The sequence below is a fragment of the Euprymna scolopes genome, chromosome 14, assembly GCF_053919585.1.
Source record: "Euprymna scolopes isolate OS-2025 chromosome 14, ASM5391958v1, whole genome shotgun sequence".
Classification (NCBI taxonomy): Eukaryota; Metazoa; Mollusca; class Cephalopoda; order Sepiida; family Sepiolidae; genus Euprymna; species Euprymna scolopes.
The window spans coordinates 117,494,325-117,515,913 of NC_136495.1; the positions used below are offsets into that span (position 1 = coordinate 117,494,325).

Below are 21,589 nucleotides of genomic sequence, written 5' to 3' on the forward strand. Positions count from 1 at the left end.
TACTGTTCTCATCGTTAGCATTATTTTCACAATGTTTCAGCCGTTGTAACCTCCGATCTTCTTCAGGTGTATCTTGTTAAACTCAGAAATCTGCGTCAAACTCTGGAATCACAAGGATCTGGTACTTGGTAAAATTCAGTTGACACTCTTTTGGAAGTTGAAGGTTTAATCCACTGTGAAAGCGAAACTCAGAATACAACTACAAATTACTTAGAACTTCTATCCGGTCATGGCTGACGAAACAAGAGAATCTACCTCCCATGCAGATTCACGAGTTCGACAATATACACATGAAGAAGGTCTGAGAAGGCTATCGGCTGAAACGTTGTGAAAATGACACTCAAGAGAAGAACAGTAGTCTGAATAATGCAAATTATATGACAATTTCAATCATTTTATTCTTTCTGGGTTTTTTTATTAGTTTCTACTGTTAATAGACAGAAAGAAAAAGATTAGTAGAAGTGTGAGTAAGAGAAGTGTATAAAATAAGAATGGGGAGCGAGGCCAAACAACATTCAATGAGAGAGGGTGAAAGTGATAGAAAGTTAGTATGATGAAGCATTTGAACATTAAGACTGCTAACGGGAACAATTAAAATGCAATATTTTTTTAAACCCCTGTAACGTTGTACAGCTTTTTATTGAACGGTTCAGAATAATTTTCTGTAACATCTTAATGGATCCAAAATCCTGCAAAAAAAAAAAAAAACAGGAAAGGGAAAGGAAAGAAATTCGTTTCACTTTTTCAGTATCAAACAAAAGGCATTTATTCTTGGTATTTCCAACAATGCACTGCCTCTTGTTTTAAAACAGTTCATTTCTCGCATCAACATGTCTTTTTAAGATGCTCTCATTACCCACGTCTAACTTGCTGTTATTTTCTGACCATGTCTGAAAGACATGTAGAGAATAAATATGCGTGTCCTCGACTCCGACATTAAAATGAGACAACATTGGACCGATTTACATATATACAAACAATATATTTATTATGAACAATGGAAAAAACATAAGAGCATGTGCGTGCGTGTGTGTGTGTGCACATGTGTGATCAGGTATAATTCTGGTTTGTTCATTAATGTCGTTGGTGAAATTAATTCAATTTTTCATTGCAGTCCTTAATTTTTACGGTGAAATTATGTTAGGCTTACCCTGAATATTTACACACGTGTACTGGCACAAAAATGTTCTTCGTGTGTGTGCAATTTTTTTTTTTTTTTTTGAGCGACGCGATATCAAGTGTGTTCATCATCATGTCAAGGTTAAAAAAGAGAGAAAGAAAAAAAACAGAAGTAGAGAGAAAGGGAGAAGTCAAAGGTAAAATTAGTGTCGCCCCCTATTTACCGAAGACGAGGTCAAAATGAGTGATAATTTTTCTATTGTTTCCCTTTTACAATTTGTGTCTGTGCGTTCGTGCCACACGCGCAAACCTGATATAGCAGTCATAATAGTTCCTATACATGTGCTTCTACATTGCTTTTTCGGCCATGTGTGTCTTTTTTGCTTCTTCTGCTTTGATGTCACTTTGTGCAGCCGGCTTGGTTATTTTCATATGTTAGCTGTCATGCAGTTGCTGCTGCTAAAAAACGCTCTAGCGGCTCAGTTACCGACCCTAACTCAATCCCAAATCTAAGATATAATTCAGTATGTATTTTGTGTAATTGAAATAGTTATTGAAACAAAGATTAATTCACTCGGTTTTAGTATAATCTCTTATAATAAAGGCGTATTCCTATCTGTCTGAGTGTTTGTTTGTTCACAATTTGATTAACATGTACAAAAGGTACAACTGCTTCATAATTTTTAATACTGAAAACGGACTCTTATATACTTTTCTTCCTGCATGATTTATATATATATACTTTTTATTCAAAATGGACCAACGTTCAACAGGTTATTTCATTTGCATATTACATTAAAGAAAAACTGTTTTAAAAAATAGCTCTAAATTTTTTATGGAAATTAGTAATAGAATTGATTAATTATTCTATTTAGAAATATGATATAAAATTGATTAATTTTATTAGCATTTGATTTATTTTTTAATTATTAATTTAATGAGGATCAGCTGCATTTAAAAACGGAAGAAAGTTTTCATTTAACTTATGAGTTATTTCCCTTTAAGCTGTGAGACTTTATTTTCCGGTTTATATTTCATAGATAATCGTAGATCCCCCCGAAATTCCAAAATATGTTCAACTTTCAGGAAAATCATAACAACCTAGGTTATTTGGTGTATCTTAAATAGTATGTAACTAAAACCTCCGCCGGGCATGTACAGCTAGTATATATATATATTAAATGAAAGATGAGGAATAAAAATTTATTATTGTTGGAGACGCCCCTCCATGGGATTAATGGACTATCTCATGACGTCACTTCCTCTGGTGACGTCACTTACACGTCGAGGGGTCAGGCATAACATTCATTAGAAGGACGATCTTCAGACCGAAAAAATGCTCACTCCGAAAAAGCAAAGCTGGAAGTAAGAAAACTCAGGCTACACCTAATAAGTACCACCCAGTCACAAGACCCAGATCCCTGCAAGCCCGTGCTATTCCTGCAGCGGGAAATATTGGTCGAGTTAATTAAGAAATCTTAAAAGTTGGTACAAAATATAAGAGTAAATTGGAAGGGTAGTATATAAATACTAACAGGCAAAGCAGAGTATGTACAGCTAGTAATATATAAAGTAAGAGCATTTGTAAACGATATGAAAGTTGGAAAGAAAATTGTAAACTTTCTGATTGTATATCGTTTGGCTTAACATTTTTCATTCATAAAATGATATGATATTAACGTCCGTACTTTCAGTTCTAAGAGGAGGCTAATTATATGCAAATGTGGTTTAATTGAATATACATATATTTATAGACTAGCAGAAGTGACTTGTGTTAATTAATAGAATTAATTATCATCGTATTATAATGAGAATTTTTTGTCTGTCTATAACTGGAACTAGGTCATTCTTTACAAAGATATTATGCAGGTAATATTCTCACAGATTTATCTTTTGATTCTGAAACATTAAGAACTGTTGATCTATTTAAATATCGATACTGCTGTCATTATCTAAATATATACTCTGATTTTATTAAAATCAGATTCTCCTTAAGACATACTATTAACATGAAATGTTCTCTCTCTCTCTCTCTCTCTCTCTCTCTCTCTCTCTCTCCATATATATATATATATATATATATATATATATTTGTGGAAATATTCTTTATTCACCTATATTTCTCTTTTTATGCATAGTAATCCTTATTTAAGAAGCTAAATGTACTTACAGAGTATACAATGAATAAATGACAAAAGTCTATATTCTAAATTTCATGACGTTGACCATCTTGCAATTTATTCCCTTAATTCAGTTGATATTCACAATTCTTGACAGTATCTGTTTCGTAGCATAAACTCATTTACTTAATTAATAATCAATCAATGTGTGTGTGTGTGTGTGTGCGTCTTTGAGAAATCCACTTTTGCGCTTATATTTTATTCTTTTTGATTTAGAAGCTATATGCTTGGTAATATCAATTAAAACACAAGTAATGCAGCTATGCATGTAATTCTTTGAATTGCAACTAGCACAGCATTTAAATTTTATTTCTTTTGCTAGTTTTAAAAATGATATCAGTAAGATAGTGTCCATTCTTCTCTATACACTGAGTTAATCAAACTGTGAAGTTTCAGTCAACTTTTTCCAGCATATCGATGGGTATGCTGGCGACAGCTCAATGAATGCTGTTTTTCAGGTGAGTTAAGTATATACAAATTATTAATTTACTTTGAGCTAATTAGCCTGGTTCTAGACAGGAGAGTACATACTTGGTTCTATGCAAACAACTTTAGACCACTTCCTGCCTTTTATTTAACAGATTTTTCTTATATACTATTATCTGATATGATTCTAGGGTGCAAAGGTTGCACCACTTAAATTTATTTGGTGGATATCTTTTTTGCACTTCCTAATACTGACATTTCAACTCATACTCTGCGTTATTTTTACATAGTTCCTATATCCACTTAGCTATAGATGTCGATTGCTTGTCCGTTTTTCACTATGGATTATAAATGACGATGTATGGTTACAGAACATTTCATTGAACCTGCAGATGATGGACTATGTATGCTCTAGTTCTATTTTTTCAATGACTGCGCATTTATATATGATGTTCAAAATAAGGCATACATCTTCATGGAGCATTCCTTAATATTTCTACAGTTACAAAGTGGTTCTTCATTAGTATTGTGGCTGATATTTCTTCCATCTTTCTTAATCATCTTATCTATTTTGGCATTATTTGAGCTTATTACAGTTTTAGCTAATTTAATAAAAAAAAATTTTTTTATAAAATCAGCAATAGGTTTTCTACAGGGCAATGAGGACTACAATGTGTCCCAAACTAGAGTAGACAATCGATCGATTTGATTGAGAAATTGATGATTTTATCGATTTTGATGATTATAAAAATACAGAATTGTGAAACATTCATCATCATTCAATCCCGGCATATATATATATATATATATATATATATATATATATATATATATATATATATATATATAATTATCAAAGAATATGTTTTACAAAGCAAACCTTGTCAAAACAGAAAACCTCAATACTGTTAAGAAGAACAATACAATTAATTACCTTATTCCTTCATTCTAATTTCTAATCTAAATATTATTAGGCCTTTCCCTTCTCTTCTTCTGATGAGAAGTTTTGTCCCTATTCTTTTATTTAATCTATAATCAGTGTATATAATATGTATATATATATGTATGCATATATATGTGTGTACAATATATATATATATGTATATATATATGTATGCATATATATGTGTGTATAAGATATATATATATATGTATATATATATATGTATGCATATATATGTGTGTATAATATATATATATATATATATATATATATATGCATATATATGTGTCTATAATATATATATATATATATATATATATATATATATATATTTGTAGTCATCGACATACAGTCCTGTTTCGTTGTATCACAACTCATCAGTGCCGCTAGACTAGCATCTCTCCCAAGCCAAGGATTGAACCTAGAACCGTCGTGTTGACAGTCGGCGGTTCTCCCACTCGACCATGGAATTGACGCCCATAAATAACTCGTCGGAATGTCTATTTAAATAGACACCCGCCACCACCTTTAAAGTGCTCAAATCGTCTGTTCGTAAACAAACAACGAGCTTCGCATTTTCAGCCAATTAAGTAGCGGGTGAGATTATTTTCGACAGTGCTCTACCCAAAGAGGAGGGGGGGCTTTTAAAATATATTTGTAGTCATCGACATACAGTCCTGTTTCGTTGTATCACAACTCATCAGTGCCGCTAGACTAGCATGCGTGTATGATAGAGGGATATGTATAATCAGAAAATGCTACCAAAGAATTGAAAAAAAACTACAATTTATCAATGTGGAGCGATTCCCTTTGTTTGAATAATGACGACTGACTTGGCAACCATACAACATTTCTATAATAAAGACACCATAAAACTATCAAATTTATTGACTTTCTTCCCATGAACACAAATATCCTCCACCACAAAAAAAGAAGCACAAAAAATAAAAACAAACTCAAAACTAACTGAATGCTGAAAAATCACTTCGTCCATCACAAATTAATATTTTTAGATGATGTTATGGAAATATTACATCGATTTCTTCAGACTGATTAAAAGAATAGAACATTTTATTATGTCCTGCAATCAGAAACATTTTACAACTGGTGAATCAACAAAATATGAATATAAAACAAAGTATTGTAACAGTCATACGTAAACAAAGACTTATTTATCTTGTGGATAAATATCCCTGCTAGGGGATTTGGTTGTACACTGACCAATCAGATTGCAAGGTGCCTTGATTTCATCCCATAAAAAACTACTTCAGCCTTTTTAGGAATAATAGTTTTGGGAATGATGAGGAAAGGCGTGCTCCCTCTTTCTCTCTGTTCACTGAACGCTGCAGCATCGGCTTTCTTTGTCCAAAGATAACCTCAGATTTTTAACGGCATGAAGGACTTTCTCTATTTCCTTTTATCCACTTATGCCAAACGGTGTGCTTTTTTTAAAAAATTTTTCTTTATCTCAAAAGTTCAAACTAGCAATAGGCTCTTGATTTTTGGTAGTCATTTTTTTTTTCTTGAAGATACAAAAATCTCTTGTGTGTAGTAGTCCGTTGAGATGTTAACTGGTATTGCAGCATGCAACAACAAAACTATGCAAACCCGGCACCAAACAAATAGAAAAGTCATGGAACTCAGAAGAAAGATCTGAAGGTTATGCTCGACAGGACTTCTTTTGATAGCTAATATGGGAAACCCAGTCGGCATTCTGAAAATATTCGACTTCCTTGTTCCAGGAAACAGAATAGGAATAAATAAGATATGATCAGCACAAACCAAAGACCATTCAGATGTGGAAATAGATGACTAAAGAAAATTAGATTAGTAATAGAGTGCTATGTAAGAAAAGCAATTCTCACACACAAAGTAGCTCTTTAGCACATATAGAACATATACGTATTTATTATTACAGAACTAATTCTCTAATGAATATATATACACACGCACACACACATATATATATATACACACACACACACACACACACACACACATGGGTGCCCGGTGTTGCCTGGGTGTTTGGATGTGTGTGTTGAGCAAAAAAAAAAAAAAACAAGTGGTAGTAGGAAGGTAGGCTCGAACCCGTATCATGAAGGAGGAAAAGGACGTGAAAAAAAGTTACGTCTTTGCTGTTATGACCACCGCCAAACCGGAAGTGACGTAGGTTTAAATTAAGGCTAGAAAATCGAAAAGAGGGGATGACTTTTGAAAATATTGGCGAAAAAAGCGACCCCTCCCAGTAGAAAAGTGCCCAGTTGAGGGTGAAGAAATTAATGTTTTTAACCAATTTTTCTATATTTGTCGTTTGAAGGGTCGATTTCAGTGGGTATCCTCTATGTTCAGTGTGTTGTTTCTTTTTGTTTCTTTTTTTTCAAACATTTCAAAATACAACCCCTAGAAACAACGTGGGGATCTTTACAAACAGACTTCTTTATCCAAATTTACAACATGGCAACAAAAAAGAAAAGAAGAAAAAAAAAAGAAACAACACACTAAAATATATTTGTGATAAATTTCAAACGAGTAAAATATTTGTTTACTTTCCTAATATTATGTTGTATTTGGCTTTTAAGTGCACTTGATGTGTATTTTATTTAATTCAAATAAAAACAACGTGTCTATATAAACTCTCATTCTTTGACGTTATTCTCGCGTTGCCTACGCACAGCTCAAACATTTCAAAATACAACCGCCAGAAACAACACGCTGCTCTTTACAAACAGAATCTTTCTCCAAATTTACAACATGGCAAAGAAGAAGAAAAGAAAAAAAAGAAACAACACACTGAAGATGGAGTATACCTCCCAAATATATTTGTGATAATTTCAAACAAGTAAAATATTTGTTTATTTTCCTAATATTACGTTGTGATTTGGCTTTTAAGCGCACTTGATGCGTATTTTATTTTATTCAAATTAAAACAACGCTTCTATTGAACTTTCATTCTTTGACGATACAATAATCATTTTACAAAATAAAATAATCATATTACAATCTACAATAATCATATTACAAACTAGAATAATCATTTTACAATCTATAATAATCATATTACTTACTACGATAATCATATTACTAATATAATAATATTACAAACTACAATAATCATATTACAATCTACAATCATCATTTTAAAACTACAATAATCATATTGCAATCTACAATAATCATATTTCAATATGCAATAATCATATTACAATCTACAATAATCATATAAAAATCTATAATAATCATATTACAAATAACGATAATCATGTTTCAATCTACGATAATCATAATACTTATATTACAATAATCATAATAAAATCCACAACAATCATTTTATAATCTACAATAATCATTTTACAAACAACAATAATCATATTACAAACAACAATAATCATTTTAAAACTTACAATAATCATGTTACAAATTACAATAATCATTTTACAATCCACAATATTTATTTTACAAACTACAATAATCATTTTAAAACTTACAATAATCATACTTCAAACTACAATAATCATATTATAATAACGAATAATCAGATTACAATCTACAATAATCATATTACAATCTACAATAATCATATTCAAATGTGAAGCATCACTATAAACGAACAATGCACATTGACAGAAATGTAAAAGTAATATTGTTGAACTTTATAAGACACTTTCGTTGACCAGTCGTGCTTGTCTTCTCTTGTACACTTAAAGATCACATAGATTGGCTGAAAGCTAAATCCAATCGTTGCAGCCTTAGAAGGCACATAAACCAACATATATACATTCAAATGCTTAAGGTTCCGCATCTTTTACAGTATTAACACTGGTGCTTCACGATCAAGCTATGTGAAGATATTGGCTTTCTGAGACAAAATGTTCCTGACAATGATGCTTTTTGTTTTTATATTTATTTTTGTCAAAACTTAATTATGTTCTCCAAAATCAAAAACAAAAACAGCAACCCGCCTTTTCTTCCTTTTTCTTTCTTCCCATTTCTATCTCCCCCATTCCTCACTGGTTTCCTAACATAAAATGTACCAAACATTAATACTGTAACCCTTTTCCCTTTTTCCATTGCAAAACTTATTCATGTTGTGCCGGGCAGGGAACAAAAACGATAAAATCCACTTTAAAACAACCAAACCAAACACTACAAATTAGCGATTGAAGATACAAAGGGCTTAAAGAATAAAAAACTTCTACAAAATAACTGAATGCAACATGAATACTATTTCTAAAATAACTGAATTCGGCATTAAATAACCCGAAAAGGGTTGATATGCCGTAAAACAACCAAATTAAGCCAATATTCACTACCATGGTTGCATCACACCACAACCACAGGAGGTTGCTGCAAGCAAAGCTGATTCTCCTACGACTGAAAGAGTCATCAACTGTGTGTGTGGGGGGGGGGCTAAACATGTTCAAATGTTAACAGAATATGCAAATATTCTGGATATTGATCTTAAACTGTTTTGTATATTATTCTTTATTGCTTGCCTAAGTAAACTTGTTCAAGTAATGTACACCGTTGTCGGCCATTTTCTTCAAAAGCTGTCACTCCAAATTTAATTTTCAACTCTGTCTTCGAGTATAATCCTTATTTTCTTTCAAGTGAAAAAGTTTAACTTACTTTCAGAAATAGAAATTTCCACAATATCAATGTTGTGTCGTAACACAATAGTAAAGGAAGAAAATCAAATCGAGGTTGGTTTAACAAACGAAGTGTATTAACGTCACAAGTACAAAGGTAGGAATACGGGTATAACTGACTAGCGCTCAGCTAGGCAGTGGAGTACTGTCGCTCCTTCTCATTGGTGTAGACATTACTGGCACTATATATATAGTGAGAACCGGCGTAATTTCCCTTATGCATAGAAATGCCGGTATAACAATCAATGTCCGAATAGTCCGAAATGAAAAAAAAAGAAAAGCGATATAAATAATGATACCGAATATTAAAATAAGACCTACCGTACTTTGGGATGATTGCACCAAGTCTGGGGTAATTGCGCCAACTAGCTAAAAGTACTCTTTTGGCAACCACGCATATAAAGAACACTTTTTTTAGTAGGCGCAATTACCCCCGGATTTGGCACAGTTGTCTCAAAGTACGGTATTATCATAAAAATTCTTGTCAAGAAGGTGCTTGCATAATTTTAAATTTTTATTTCAAATGATGTATTTTCAAATAAGTTTTCATTATAATACCTTTACTTTATATATCATTTTAAAGAGCGTTTTTCGATCTATATAATCGTTTCAATTACAATTATTTTAAAACAATTATGTCTTCTTTTCAGGATGTTGAATGCAAAATGGAAAACAAGAAAATTCGCACAATTTTCTTGTTTCAAGTCAAGCTGGGCCGAAAACAGCTCGTGATATCAACAAAGCGTTTGGCCCAGGAACAACTTCTGAATGCGTAGTACAATGGTAGTTTGAACATTTTTTTGGCGGCGACAAGAGTCTTGAAGATTATGACAATGATCAATTAAGAGTCTTAGTTAAAGCCAATCCATATTTGAAAACATGCTTCTGAAGTAGACGTAACGTATACAATGATTTCCAACCACTTGAGAGAGATTGAAAAAAAAAAACAAAATAAACTTGATAAATGGGTGCCTCATGAATTGAATGACAACCAAAAGAAACGCCGTTATGAAATGTCATCTTCCCTTTTTTTACGTAACAAGAACGACTCATTTTTCGACCGGGTTGTGACTTGGGTTCATCCAACGATGCCGAAGAAGCTCCATGACACTTCTCAAAGCCAGAGTTGCACCAAAAGTAGATCATGCTGATGTATGGTGGTCTGCGGCTGGTCTCATCCATCAGCCATAAGTTTTTTTTTAATACGGACGAAACCATTACGACGGGGAAATACTGTCAGCAAATGGATGAAATGCATCAGGAACTTCGACAACAACACCCAGCATTAGTCAACAGAAATAATTCAATTTTCCTCCCTGACAATGCCAGACCGCACGTAGCTAAAGTGACCCTGCAGAAGTTAAACCAATTGGGCTATGAAATTCTGCCTCATCCACAATACTCTCCATATCTCTCACCTAATGACTACCGCTTTTTCAAGCACTTCAGCAACTTTCGGTGTGTACAATGTTTCAAAAACCTATGCGATATCAAAAACGCCTTCAACAACTTCATCGCCACCAGAACGCAAGATTTTTACATTATTGGCATAAATACCCTTATTTTGCATTGGCAAAAGTGTGTTGATTCTGATGGTGCTTATTTCGATCAATAAATTTTTGTTAGAGCCACGATATGTTCATCTGAATTTAAAAGTTAAAAATAGCAAGCACTTTCTTGTCAACCTAATACATTTTTTACCTATATATGAATGATATTAGTTTGTTTCGTAATCATTAACCAAAGTCCTTTTCTTTGCCAACCTTTTTTTCTTGTCTCACACTTTCAGATATATTGCATTTCATTGTTTTTTGCAGGTCTGTGCCCAGTGTGTAAATGAGCGAACCATAGATCATGAATATAACAGCCATGATGACTTTATCTGGGATTCAGAGTGAAGCCTTTTCTCCACACCAAAGTGGATAGTGGCACAAGGTAAGTCAGTCTTACATATCTCTACTTTTTATCTCCATCTAAATCATAATAATTTTTTATATTTTTATTCTCGCATACAATATATATATATATATATATATATATATATATATATATATATATACACTAGAAGGACCCGTGCTCCAGCGTTGAATGATTTGTCTCTAAAAATGATTTGTCTCTCATTTATATTTAAAGCATAAAAATGAAATTGTGTGATAAAAACAAAAAGGTCACCACCCCAATTTTTCCGTTTTATTCCCTGACAAAGAATGCAAGTAAACGTTTATAAAATTTATTGTTTTAATCGTAAATGCTGAATGTGGGGTATATGGTTAGAAAAGAAAAAAAAAAAAAAAAAAAGAAGAAACGTACCGGGCGTATCTGCATCGCTCTTTGGGAAAGAAGAAGGAAAGGATGGCCAGCGCATTTGTATACGCGAAGGGCATCTTGGGAAGGCAGAGCATGATGGGAGAAGCTATTATTTTTTTCCTGTCTCTTCCTTTTTTTTCTAGATAGGAGAATATAAAAGCAGGGGAAAATTCCCTGGGGCAGCAGAGAGAAAAGAGTCGTGAACATCTTCTCTTGAAAAGAATTTTGTATTGCTGACGTTCGGATTGTGCGGTGTGACATTGGTGGCGAGAGGTCAGGTGTGGTCGATTGGAAAAGAAGAGGGCAGAAACGTGCTGTTGTCAAGAGGGTGACTCACTCCTTCCCGAACCCCAGAACCGAATACTGATTATAACCCCAGAACCGAATCCTGATTATAACCATATGTTTTTTGTTTTCTGTATTTTGTCCGTCAAGGAGTAATTTTGCTTAACTGAGGCAATTTTAATTTTATTTCAATTTAACGATCTTGTTCGGGACAGAGGGATTTCCGTTACAGCAAAAAAAAAAAAATATATAGAAATCAGAAGTAGTAGTAAGAAAATAATAACAGTTTCCCTTCTAAAAGAAAGTAAAATAAAAACGTTACCAAAGAAAGTCCTTCTCTGAAGGTCCCCTATATGTGTATATAAATAAAACGTATGATGCTAACCATTGGAAAAATAATGGTGAAAATATTTTATATTCGCATAATACGAAATTGTTTTAGACTGAGACATTTTCCACAAGTAAGTAAATTAAAAGGAAACAGGTATTTACATTTGGATATAGAATATTTTTGAGTACATCACAATCATATTGACACACGGGTTATAGCCAGATCATCGAAGTTAAGCAACGATGAGCCTGGCCAGTACTAGATGGGTAACCATTTGGGGAAGGCTAGGCGTTGTATGTAACTTCTGGGAAGGTTGGATGCGAGGCCAGCACCCTCACTCCGAAAAAAAGGGACTCTTCACTACAAAAGCATCTACAAAGTTGTAGATGGCCTATGCCTCTCCAGGGGCTCAAGGGCTATGGATGGATGGGTATAATATTTTATTCTCTGCATCTTTACCCGTCACTGCCTATAATAATATCTTACCTCTGTGGAATTTCTACTAGTATTGTAATAATAATAATAATAATAACTATTACTACTACCAGCTAAATCCATGTATCCTTCATCTGTTGTATATTGTTGCCATGCTTAAGAATAATTCTGTTATATGCATTAACGTAGACTCCACGTTATTATTGTACCACCTTTGTTCAAACTAAAACATACTAATCTAAATACTCTGGTTAATGTAGTTTTAGAAAATGTCTGGTTATGTCTTGTTGAAGTTTGTGGCATTCTATGAACGCTCCATACCAAACCCTCTCTTTGAATAAAACAGATACTATTCTTTCGCCCTAGCTCGAAGGTCAAGAAAATGTTTTTTGGAGTTTTACGTTCGACACAGCAGGGTCATCAGATGAAATTCATACTTGAGTCTTTAGGGTACATACTCAAAGAATTGGCCACAGGCATCACAGAACTTCTGCACGTCACTGGTGTTAAAGGCTTGATTGGTCGATCAATCGTGCTCCGGGCTTGTATTTCCATCACTAAATGCACAGATAAAATGGACGCATCTTGAATGCATAAAAAAATAAAAGTATTTGTGCGTCACTATGTCACTCTTGACTTTGAAATGGCGTTTCCGTTTTTTTTTTTGCTTTTGTTTTTTTTTTTTTTCATTAAGGTTGAAACAATATAGAGCTGAAAAAAGAATGCTCAGATTGTCATTTTGTAATGTTGCTGCATTGGTATCCGTCCTATTGCCATTGTTTGGAATTAAGAAAAGGGTTACCAAGTTAAAAGGACAAACTTTTTCTCTACAATTAAAACCAATTTTATTCAAACTGTTTCATCAACGCAAAACATGGCTCGTAAAGACTGATGAAAACAGAATGAAGATAAAGTCTGTAAACGTACACGTGCCATAGAAATGAGTTGGCATTGGATCATCATGACATTAAGGCTGAGGCACATGATTCGAATACCCAATCACTGACTACTACGTAGAATCCTCTATAGTCAATTACTCCAAGGCCAACACAGAACTGGTGGGTAGAGGAAGTATTTCAAAGACCACATCCACAGATCTCTGAAGAGGTGTCGAATAGACCCATCTTCACTAGAGGAAGCTGCTTCCTGCTCGAATCTCTGGTGCTCCCTCTGCTCACATGGAGGGGACTTTATTGAGGAGTAGCGAATACAGGATCATACAGCGAACCGTGCAAGGAGGTATGCTCGCCAGGCCATCGCTGCTCCACCCGGCATCTCCTTCACATGCCCGATCTGGGACCATACCTGTGGCCCCAGGATTGGATTGTTTAAGTATTAGCAGACTCACAATAAAATCGTCATCATCAGATAACGATGGACAGCTAAAAAGAAGATTTCTAGAACTGGGATTAGTCTAGGAATTTAATCTCATCTAGCCAAGCCATGGCTTGGGACGAGGGAAGAAATATGAGGTCTGTTCATATTGGCATTTCAACTGGAAATCTTTATAAATCACAAGGAAAAAGGTGTTTTTATCAAACAACATATTCTCGTATATCACTCCATAAGTGAGAATATGCAAACGTGTCCTTATCGATTCACGTACTAATCACTTCACGAGTGAGAACACACAAGTGCTAGAGAAAATAAATTGTAATTATGTATTGGTCTTCTCATGAAAACCAGATCATGTGGTATTACTGGACGAATACTTACATAATTAAACTCTTCTTAAATAAATCAAAGTTGTTCTTGATGGTCGTACGTCTAAACAATCTATATATCTATAAAAGTGAACGTGTCTGCATGTGTGTCTGTCTGTCTGTGTACATTTCCCTATGCAATAACTCTCAATTTTTAGTCTACAGACTCGAAATTTGATATACAGGATACTGAGATTAGGGAAAATCTATGTGATCGGTTTTTGGACAGAAATTTGGCTGTTAAGTGGTCAAAGTTCAACGATTTGACCTTTAAGAACTCTACCAACCTCCTCCGACAAATTTCGGTCTAGACACTTGAAATTTAAGGTATAGGTTCTTTGGACGTGGATCTAACTTAATAACTTGATTTGAGCGCAAAACAAAACAATAAATGTTAATAGGGGTCAAAGTTAAAAAAATTTACCGTTTTTTTTTGTTTTGTTTTGTTTTTTTTTGCTCAGCATACACCTCCAAACACCCGGGCAACGCCGGGCCGAAATGCTAGTATGATATAAATGCGGGTGTACCACAGGGGTAGATCCTTGAACCTTTATTCTTCTTGATATTTTATATAAATGACCTCCTAATAAAATTGTCTCTGAGATGGGTACATTTGCTGACGACACCATGCTCTATAACAGACATGAGGGGGAAATGAATGCACATGTATACAAGACAATGGCGGAAAATCTAGAAGTCTATAATGGAATGGGGACAAAAATAGTTGGTCATATTCAGTACTGATAAGACTAAGTTCCTTTCCTTTAACAACTACAAGAAGCCTCAACAACTAATAGCCATGGCTAATGACACATCACCTGAAAGTGCTTTGTTCAAACTCGTTGGCTTAACGTTCACAGGGAATATGAATTGGAACAAATACATTGAGGGCATTGCCAAAGCTGCTGCAAAGAAAATGGGCTCTCTCTACCGTGCTAGAAAGTAACTTACGCCTGAGCGTATCCCATACTTCTACAAGGCCATCATTCGCCCAATGTATAGAGTATTGTTGTCAGATGTGGCTGGTGCATCTGTTACTAGTTTCTCCATCTTAGGTAGGGTTCAAAAGAGAGTCGCCAACCTAATAGCTTTCACACTATCAGTTAAGCTTCAACCGGTGTTGCATCCCTCTTCCTGTTTTACAAGTATTTTAATGCTTGGTGCTCCATCGAACAAGTTCTTTGTGTACCCCTTCGACGTAAATACCTCCGACAAGCAGCAAAATCCCACCCCTATGCAGTAGAATTCCTTAGATGTAAGAAAACCTTCTACTCTAATAGTTTCTTCCCTAGGATTGCTAGACTTTGGAATTCCCTTCTGGGTTCCTGCTTCCCCAACTGTACTGACATGCAGAAGTTCAAGTGTAATGTAAACAGACATCTTGCTGCTCAACTCTCTACATAGTAACCTCGGCAGATTATGTCCCAGATAGTAGTCCCCTACATCAAAATTGCACTGTTCTTGTTTGGGGTGAAAATGCAAAAAAAAAACCAAAAAAACTATCTTTCGTGGCTAAACATACAGATTAAAATGTATATCTTAAGAATTGGTTTGTTCTTGTTTAAAACGAGAGTTAATATATCGAGTGCGGTTTTGTTTTCCAAAATGTTTTGAATCTATCAAAATAATTGTAGTGCCCATCCTGTAAATGATGGTGTTGCAAAATGCTTTCAAAAGAAATTGAATGTTTTATGGCTATATTATATTTTTTTATATTCATTATTTTTTTTTATTCATTAGTTTTTTTTTTTTGTTTTTTTTATTCATTAGTTTTTTTTTATTCATTAGTTTTTTTTTCATTATTTTTTTTATTCATTAGTTTTTTATTCATTAGTCTTTTTTTCATTAGTCTTTTTTATTATTTTTTTATTCATTAGTTTTTTTTATTCATTAGTTTTTTTTATTCATTATTTTTTTTTATTCATTATTTTTTTATTCATTATTTTTTTTATTCATTATTTTTTTTATTCATTGTTTTTTTTTATTCATTGTTTTTTTTATTCATTGTTTTTTTTTATTCATTATTTTTTTAATTCATTATTTTTTTTATTCATAATTTTTGTTGTTGTTGTTTGTTTGTTTGTTCATTTTTTGTCAGCTTCCAGCCATTTTTTTTTTCATTAAAATAAACATCCCAGAAACAAATATGAAATAAAATGGCTGATTTTTTTTCTATTCAAGGGAAATTAAACTTGTTTTTCTTTTTCTAAACTAATTATTATCCAGCTAATTTGATTATTTTTCTTTCATTTGATGTTTGTTGTTTATTTAAGTATCGTTATTTAGTACTATTAGAATTTATTACATTTGACAACCCCAAGAACTCTTTACACCATAAGAGCAGACATTCTTGGCCTTTTGACCAAGATCAAAGTGTAATATCTGTTATTCAGATGCTGCCCTTAAGTAATTATGCCTTGGTCAATGTGGGGGAAACCCTTCATAACGAGAGAATCGCTATTTATTTGGACACTGCCAGAGTGTCCCCCTTTTTGGGGGAGCTGGTTTTCCCCCACATTAAAAAAGGACCTTGTGTCTAATTTGCTTTCATGCAAATAAATAACATTTGTTCTTCAGATGCTGCACTTAAATTTCTTGTTCTCTTTCATTGGAGGAGAAATCCTTTACGACTGAGACAATTTTTATTTTTTGTTCCTTCTATGCTAGAAAATGACCCTGGTGTCTAACTGTCCCATGGGGACGCATTGTCGATAGGAACTCTTAATACCGTAAGAGATTTCCGCCTACCTTCTTCGCAGGAAGAGGGACCTTTGAGGCCTTTGGGCCAAGATCAAAGTGTAGTATCTGTTCCGGCAGATGCTGCAATCAAAGACCACTGCCCTTGTGGAAATCTTCTGGTTCATGTAGGGGCAACCCTACATGGGCCAGCTGGCAAATCACTATCCAGCTCCCATTTCCCACCTCTCGGGAGCTCTGGTCCCCTTTTCCCTTCCCCCTCACTCTCCACATTACAAAACGGCCTTGTGCCTAATTTACTCAGTGAGGAAGCAAATAAATACAGATTACCATAAGAGATTTCCTGGCCTTTGGGCCAAGATCAAAGTGTAGAATCTGTTCTGATGCTACACGTCAATTTTTTGTTCTCGGTTAGTGATGTTATTCGCCCAATAGTTATAGTGTTGTTGTTTTTGTTGTTGGTATGATTTAATTGCTTTCCACTGTAGCAAAATGTGGCACAAAGGTTGGGGAGTGAGGTAAATCAATTGCTTTGCTCCCGAGGGGTACATTCTGGAAGGGTGCAAAAATAGTCAAGAACAGCACCGTCGGTATGCTCAGGTAGTGGAACTTTAGGCAATCGGCAATAACCACCTGCCCCATCCACCCTTATGATGGAAAAGGTAATGCCTGAGAGGGTGCACTTCTTAGGACTGAACCTAACCATACCTCTTTCTGATAGAAGAAAAGTCTGCTCGTCTGCAAGGCAGTCACTCTTTACGCGAATGCTGTCAAGGATGGATTCTCGGTTAGTACGAACACAGCCGGCAAACTAAACATTATGAATGCTGCGAAAACGGCTCAAACCAACATATTTTTTCTTTTTTTTTTTTTTTTTGCTTTGCGCCAAACAAGGCACAGTGCCACTTTAAAGTAGGTTGTTACTATCGGGGACATAAGTTGCAGGAATATTATGAAGGGAGATGAATGGCAAGATGCTTGTTCACATTACACTTGAACTTTTGCATGTCAGTACAGTTGGGAAAGCAGAATCCCGGAAGGAAGTTCCAAAGTCTTGCAGTTCTGAGGAAGAAACTATTGGAGTAGAAGACTTTTTTGCACCTAGGGATCTCTACTGTGTAGGGGTGGGATTTTGCTGCTTGTCTAGTTTGTCGGGCGTATTTACGTGGAGAGAGTACAAGTTCTTGTAGTTCGTCAGAGCATTCAGCATTAAAATACTTGTAGAACAGGCAAGGGAATGCAGCATCTGGTCGACGAGACAGAGGCCGAAGCTTAGATGACAGTTCAGGACATATTAGGTTCGCGACTCTCTTTTGAACCCTGTCCAGGAGTGAGAGACTAGTAGCAGATGCACCAGCCAAAAAACTTCTCTTCATGCTAACTTTAGTGCTGAATACATTTAGAGGTTCTATATCTATACTAGTATTTAGTAATCGTAGTAGTAGTAGTAGTAGTAGTAGTGGTTGTTATTATATAATTTGTATCCTCTATAACTTGCTCTGTATTTAAAAAGTTCTTCGAGAGAAATCAAATATAAGAGCCTATGAGCGTTTTGTATTAGCAAGAGCATTAGAATTAAAATCGTTACATCTTTACGACCTACTCTGCATGAAGCATAACAATGAGGCCAAATGTAGTGCAATTTTGTCCGCTTGTTTTTAAGCCTCGGGTGAGTGACAGGCAAACAGTGTTCACTTATAATGTAGATTTTTAAAAATGATAAAATCCTGCTAATTGTATTTTTGTTGTGATGCTCTCTGCTATTTTTCTTTTGTTGCTCTTAAGATAACTGTAACGTTGTCCGGGAACCAACACACGTTGTATGCCTCAGTTGCAAAGCGGATAAAGAATAGAAAAGAACTTCGACTAGATTTTTTCATTGTAACAACGACATTTATTTCCTTATTGTTACGGCCGTGGCGTCACCCATGTGATCTCGAACGTTCTCCACGTCTTGCATGTGATCTTTTTAAAGTCTTTCTTTTTCTCTTATAACCGTTGACGTCAATTTGCACGCATTTTCATACACGTATCTGTGCATAACTACAAAAATTGCTATTCATTCTGGAAGCCAAAGTTTATTTTTCGTTGACCCATGTGAACTGCCTGAGTAAGGAAATCTCTGCTGTACAATAAACCGATGTTTCATAGGCAATCTTTGACTTGCATAACGTTACCATAATAACAGACCAGAATAGAAAAGCTTATTGCAGAGGTTCTCAACCAGGAGAAAATTTGGGGCAAATAATTGAAATAGCTGATAAGTTAAATATAATTATTTCTTTTCAGATTGGGTCATGTCTAAGAAATGTACATCCTGGATTCATGTGTATAATGTGGTTTTGACTTCGATGTTGTGGATGGTGTAGAGAAGCCTCAGTGGCTTATGTGAATCAGGGTTCTCAAGTTAAGTAGAAACTAGCGGTGGGGGGGGGGCGCCCGGCTTTGCTGGGGCATAAAATACGACATCACGTTTTTTTTTTTTTTGGGGGGGGGGGTCACGTTCTTTTCTCCTTCACAGTACGGGTTTAAGCCTGCCTGCCTACTACTACTTCTTTTTTTTTTTTGCTCAACACACACACACACCACCAAACACCCGGGCAACGCCGGGCACCCAGGCTAGTTATTTGCTATAATACAAATTAACTTCATAATTTTCTACTTAAAAAAAGATTTTGTTTTTGTTTTTTGTCATACAAATGTGTAATACTATTTTTATACAAAAACCTAAGGTCTTAAAACAATAAAAAATATTCTCTTTTGACCTTCTTGTTTTTCTGTCACTTTATGATGGTTATGGATTATTTTGTCACTTTATGATGGTTATGGATTATTTTGGTACGCGAGTAGGGGTAAATGGAGAAATACATAAAACCGAGATGGTTAATAACGAAGGAAAGGTTGAGAATATAGTAATTTATGTATTCTTTACCGATATTACCAGGATTATCACTACCCTTAATGTTATTCACTGCTATGGAAATGTGCCATATTGAATCAGCAACTGAATTATGGTTAGATCGTTTGAATACAGAAAAAAAAAATGAGTTGGCAAAGCCAGTTAAATATGAAAGATTAAAAACATTAAATCCAAAATTACTTTCTTTCTGCTCATTATATCTTCAATATCTCTTCCCAATCTCCCTGTTCCTTCCAGCTACAGGTTAAATAATATTACTACTCTGGAGATATTCCCTTTTGTTCATAATGGACTATTCCAATTATTTTATTCTTTCCTTTCTTTATCACTTTCGACGTTTAATAAAACGAAAGAAAGATGGAAGCGAGAGTGATAGACGACATATAGAATCAGAATGTCACGTAATATGCAGAGAGAGAGAGAGAGAGAGAGAGGGTGAGAGTGATAGAAACTTCATAAGTGATTGGTCACTTGGTGAGTTAATTGCAATTTGCAGCTCATTAGAAGAATGAAAGTTCAAAGTTAAGTTTATCTAGAAATTGAGGAATATTTGAGCATGTATTTTGTGTGATTAAAAGTAGAAAAAAAATCCATAAAAAAAAAAACATTGATTAGACGTTTCTGAATTTTTGTGATGAAGATTGGTTATTCGTATTATTTGGATTCATCGAACTACTGTTTTCATTTGAGTGTGATTTTCACAACGTTTCGGCCGATGTAACCTCCGACCTTCTTCAGGTGTATCTTGTCGAACTTGGGAATGTTTCTGTTGAACTCAGAATTTAGATGCAAGGACGATAGCACAGTGGTTAGAGTACTTGGAAAAATCAATTGTAAAAAGTGACCTTCTCCTGAAGGTCGAAGGTTCAATCCTCAGTGTGTACGACTGAAAAATACAATTGCAAATTACTTATGGCCTCTATCCAACCATGGCTGACGGAACAAGAGCATGAAGTAAATAAAGAGCTTCGCTCCAAATTACGTCCAAATTCCCGAGTTTAGCAAGATACACTTGAAGAAGGTCGGAGGTTACATCGACCGAAACGTTGTGAAAATCACCGTCAAGATAAGAACAGTAATGAATCCAAATAATACAAATATTGATTAACAAAACATTATTATCAGATGAATTCAAATTTAGGTCAAATAAAAAGGAGCATAAAAAAACAGCATCACCTGTAAGTTTGTGAATCATCACTAATGATGTGTTCGTACAGTTGTTCCCCATCTCATTTCACCATTATATCTACTGGGAACGCCTACGTCTAATGTGATCGAATATGGGCTCAGTTTATGAATTTAATATTCCCTTGATACTTCCTCCTTCAGAGGAAGCCAATTCAACCCGCTTAGGGTGAATGCTGCTGGCTATAATCTCTAAATCTCTACTCTACCGGCATAGAGTCCTAATCTATAACATTTCAACTTTGACGGGTTATGGATTCAATATGAATTAACTGAAGATGTGGAAATTTACCAATTATAGCAGGCAAGTAAACTAAACGCTATTAAAAGAAAATCGAATCACTTATAATCAAAATTTGAATATAATTGATTTCCTTATTTCAAAGAATAACTTGGCACTTGTGGCAACCTT

At 34.5% G+C, this 21,589-nt stretch overlaps 1 long non-coding RNA gene across 1 annotated transcript in view; it reads left to right on the top strand.

The window, feature by feature from the left end:
- The window catches only part of LOC145293240 (uncharacterized), a 1,271,116-nt gene that overhangs the window by 1,088,565 nt on the left and 160,962 nt on the right, over window positions 1-21,589 (top strand). The window contains exon 5 of the long non-coding RNA XR_013869695.1: window positions 11,132-11,249. This is a non-coding gene — a long non-coding RNA (uncharacterized LOC145293240). The remainder of the gene's footprint in view (window positions 1-11,131; window positions 11,250-21,589) is intronic.